General features: G+C 39.0%; 1 non-coding gene across 1 annotated transcript; it reads left to right on the top strand.

The window, feature by feature from the left end:
• The first annotated feature begins 441 nt into the window (after positions 1-441).
• Positions 442-548, top strand: LOC148877993 (small nucleolar RNA R71). Its single transcript, XR_016106226.1, has one exon. It is a non-coding gene; the product is annotated as a small nucleolar RNA R71 (small nucleolar RNA).
• The last annotated feature ends 4,313 nt before the right edge of the window (positions 549-4,861 follow it).

The following is a 4,861-nucleotide window of genomic DNA, read 5'->3' as shown; positions in this document are numbered from 1 at the left end:
CTCCATCTGGGGTTAAATGCACAAGGGTATTGATTGCCTTGCTGCCTTTGCAAATTACCAACAAAACCTACTTGCTTGAGGGATTGCATTAACTGATTTCCAACTGGACATTCAATGCTGATATGACCTCTCCCACACCATTCACATGCTACGGTCTGAACATGCATGGCTGCCAACTTTATTTCATCTATCTTCTTACTGAGGGCATCGATTTGTGTAGGTAGTGCTGTATAGGTGTCTACATTATGAAGTCCAGGCTATCTCCTAACTTGGGCTCTCTCGGAATGCCACTGATAGTTGTTTGTAGCCATCTCCTCAATGAGTGCATGGGAAACTTTAGGGGTCTTGTTATTAATGGATCCCCCGGCTGCAACATCCATAATAGTCTTATTTGCTTCGGTCAACCCATTACAAAATGTGTGAACTTGCAGCCATACGGGAAGTCCATGATGAGGGACTGTCCTTAGTAATTCTTTGTAACGCTCTCATGACTCATAGAATGACTCCCCATCCTGTTGAGAGAAGGTGGTGATATCATTCCTCATATTTGCTGTCTTGGACGGAGGGAAATACTTGGATAGGAAATGGCTGGTCATTTCATCCTAAGTAGAGATCGATCCAGCTGGTGGAGAGTTCAGCCAGGTCTTAGCCTTGTCCTTCAATGAGAATGGAAACAATCTGAGCCTCACCGCATCATCACTAACCCCATTGTGCTTGAATGTGTCACATATTTCCAAGAAATTGGCAATATGAATGTTCGGATCTTCATGAGCCAAGCCGCAGAATTGAACTGTATTCTGAATCATTTGAATGATTGCTGGTTTGATTTCAAAGTTGTTGGCAGCTAATGCTAGTCTCACAATGCTCGAGTATGCCCCGGTGAGGGTTGGTTTGGCATAATCCATCATTGTCCTTTGTTCGGCCATCTCTGCACTTTCAGATCTCCCTTGCTTAGAAGCTCTAAGGTGGTGACGGAGAGTTCGTTCAATCTCGAGATCATAGGTGATGCTCTCCTTTTCACTTCTGCGTGTCATAAACTGTACAAGTCAAAGTCATAAAGGGGCTAATACAGAAATATCATAAACATAATGTACAAAATTAGATTAACAATGACAGATGGTTTCTAATATTGTTGTGATAATCCCCGACAACAGCGCCAAAAACTTGATGCATAAAGATTACACTAGCAAGTGCACTAGCTGATCAAGTAATATAATGATGAGTAGAGTATCATTCCCACGGGGATTGATCCAACAACTACTAGTACTGAATCAGCCTTTTGTTATCTAAGAAACTGAAATATTAAACAAAGAAAAACCCTAACTCCTAATTAGCAAGCTTCTCTAAGTAGTTTCGGATCAGACCACCTTTAATGATAAGAAGAATTACTGCATGCTGGAACTAGTAGAACCGGTTTAGTAATTAAATCTTTAAGCAGCCCAACTGAAGTGAATTCAGTCTTGGGTTGGCGAAACCCTAATTGTATGAGTAGCCTTTCTCTTTCACAGCCCACTCTATCTATGAGCAATAATTCCTATATCTCTATCAGAAATTAAATCTCCATAGATGCATTAAGAACAATGAGTTAATAGAAATTTATTCTAGTTGAAAGAATGCCAACCAATCATGAAAATTATCTCTAAGATGCATTCAATCCGTTTTTTTGATTAGTTGATCTGATTACCTAAACTCTTTCTCAAGCAATTCAAGCAATCCAAGAAACAAGAATAATTGGGCCAAGATTATTCTATTAATCGAAAACCCTAATCAAGAATTCCCAAGAATAAATCACAATCAATCGGATCTGCTTAAAATATTAATTACACATCAGATTTGAAATCCATCAAGGTTTGCATAATAGAAAGAAGGAAAGAGAGATTTAATAAAGAAAGATCATGAAACCCTAATCAAATCTAGGTTACTGAATTTGCAGAATCAAAGAAGAAGACAACCTAAGATTTCTGCATCAATCTTCGATCTCCTCTTCAATTCGCATTCAGCAGCCTTCTCCCTTCTCTAGCACATCTTCTTCTTGATTTTGTCTTCAGGGGTCCGAATCCTAATTCCCTCTTTTTCTTTTCCTTTTATACTCTTCCTTTCAACTTCCTTTCATTCTCTAAAGTCATCCGCCTTTTTGGAGCCTCCCTTAGGGCTGCAGTTGGGCTACTGTTCTTGGTGGGCTGAACTACTATTGGGCTGTTCTCCTTGATGGGTCAAACTGTTGTTCTCCCATAAGGTTTTGGTTGGGCTGTAGTTGGGCCTCTTTCCTTGGTGGGCCAAACTATTTTCCCATGGGATTTTGGCTGGGCCTTTCTTCTTGATGGGCTGAAGTGCTTCCCTTTCCTCCATATCAACATGTTTTCACGCTCTCTTCACCCTAGAATGTCCCAAACTCTTAGTTTCCTGAAATTCTATTCAATTAGGGTAAAAACCATTGAAACTCATCATCAAAACCATGTATAAAGCAATAAAAATAATGTGTAGCATGCGCACACATCAGATGGGAGTGGCACAGTAGGCAGTAGCTACTGTCCATTATTATACATTTCTGACCTCGAAATGGTACTCTTAAGGCTTGTTGCTGGTTGATATATCCATTTTACATGGGTATGCTTTGAAAATTTGATCAATAATCAAAAACACTTTTCACTTTCATCTTTTTGCTTTGATCTGCTGCACTTGTATTGTTACACTTGTAAGCAGTTTTTGAAATTAGAGGATATCTATATCTATACTATTTATAAAAGAGATAATTCCCCTTCTTACTGGAATTTTCATTGGATGTATTCTATCCCCTTGTCTAAACATACAATGGGCATAAAGAGGGCATATATGTTCTTGACTCTCATTTTAGAAACTGCCCACTCATAATTGTTCAAAAACTGTCTATAAATTATAAATAGTTTTTCTTAGAAGTACTGCCATGTAAAAATGCACGTACATGTTTATTAGTATATATAAATAGTTTACTCAAACTTGTAATTATCCCTAAAAATAAAAGAATAAAAATCTCTGCCCTTTTTGATAGAAATATGTTTGCCCAACTCTTTTTAAGGGACCATTTCTGATGTAGGCGCGCACAAGGCAGGCCTAGGATGAGGACATGTGACACATGCCGGATCGCATCCTAGCCATCCACTTATAACAAACTCTAGGCAGGTTCAAGCATAAATAAGTGGCATCACTCCTCATGTAAGCTATCTTGGCATTTATTGCTCTAAGATCTCTTAAGCTCTCTAGTGACCTCATCCGAGCTACTTTACTTAGGCCTCGTCCAACCCCTTGCTACGCCCTTGCTAACTTGACCGTCGGGGTCTCTGCCCTTGGGATAACACCCAAGGCCTCTGACGTCTTCCTTTGCTTATAGGTCGGACCTTGAAGCCCTTGGACTCAATTAGCCCTCACCTCGGAAGAAAAATTACATTGCTTCCCTTGGCTCATCTTTGTAGCAACAATTGGCACCATCTGTGGGATAGACTACTAAGACTTCCCCTTAATTGAACACCTATTCAAAAACTACTAATCTTCCAACATAATGGCTGACAACAAGGACAACGATCAGAACACTCAAAACTTGGTTACCATGGACCAATTCAAGATGGTCCTCAACCGGCTAGACAACATCACCCAGAGGTTGAATGAGGTGGGGTGCCTGGTAGGAGGCCACACACAGGATGGCCACCCCATTGGGAAGAGATCCAATAAGGTCCTACAACAACCATCGGGACCATGAATGACAATACCGAGTGGAAAGCCCCCGAGACAAAGGTGATGCAAATAAAATTTATCATATCTTTATCTATGAAAATTCAGTCTTTCTACACTTAATTTATATTTAAATGGACTCATTACTCCTGTATTTCGGTTCAGGGCATGAAAGAAGGCATCAGGAGAAAAGCAAGGCAAATTAGATGATTTTTAATAGTTTTGACACCGACCAGTAATCTGGGCCTAACTCTCGTATCCGGGATCTGATTGAGCTGATTCAAGACTCACTAGAAATATAAGAGAGAAAATTACAACTTTCATGTTTTGGGATTTCTCATATTCGACTTGCATCAAAGTCAAATCCACGCCCGAAGTCGGGGAAAATTCGTAGGAATGCCCAATTCGCAGTTGAAGCCCAACTAGAAGAAAAGACTTGCAGAAGCCCAATTCGTTGAGGAAGCCTAATACGAATACAAGAACAAGAAACTGAGAAGAGTCCTACCAGATTTAAATTTGTGATTTAATTCTAGAAAGTTAAAGATTGAGATCATTAGATAAGAGATAAGATAAGATAGGATAGGAGGAGTTTAACCTGGATTATCTGTTCTAGAGATAACTCCAAGTGGTTGTAACAACCTCCTCCCTAAACTATATCAAGGGTTGGGCGAACTAGCTTTAGGCATCAATCAATAATTGAATTAACCAATTACTGAAGTCCCTCTGAAGTGAATCAAGAAGCAGAGGAGCAACCAATCTATTAAGTGAGAAAGCTTCAAGAAGGAGGTAGCGGCAAGAAGAAGAGGAGATCTCAGCACCATGGGAAAATTCATGAGTTCTTTCTTTCCTCTTGTTTGCTTTATTTCCTTTATTATTAACTGATTTTTTTTTGGCTAGGGCTGTGGAAAGCTTAACCATGATAATGAATATATTTTTATCATTATGATTTATCCAAGATCGTGATTTCCATATAGTCTATGAATTATTTGCTTAATGTGATTAGGAGTGGCCATCTCTTAATTGATTAGGTTTATATGAATGAATCGGGAGAGGAATTTATATATTTGACCACATAATTCATGGTTTGAATTGAATGGTACATAGGGATATATACACATGATTCATCTAAATATATGAATTTTTCTTGCACTTAATG

Source organism: Nelumbo lutea, chromosome 1 (assembly GCF_056320005.1).
Source record: "Nelumbo lutea isolate HS-2025 chromosome 1, American lotus-T2T, whole genome shotgun sequence".
Lineage (NCBI taxonomy): Eukaryota > Viridiplantae > Streptophyta > Magnoliopsida > Proteales > Nelumbonaceae > Nelumbo > Nelumbo lutea.
The sequence above is the reverse complement of the archived record's forward strand: the minus strand, read 5'-3'. Positions and strand labels throughout refer to the sequence as shown.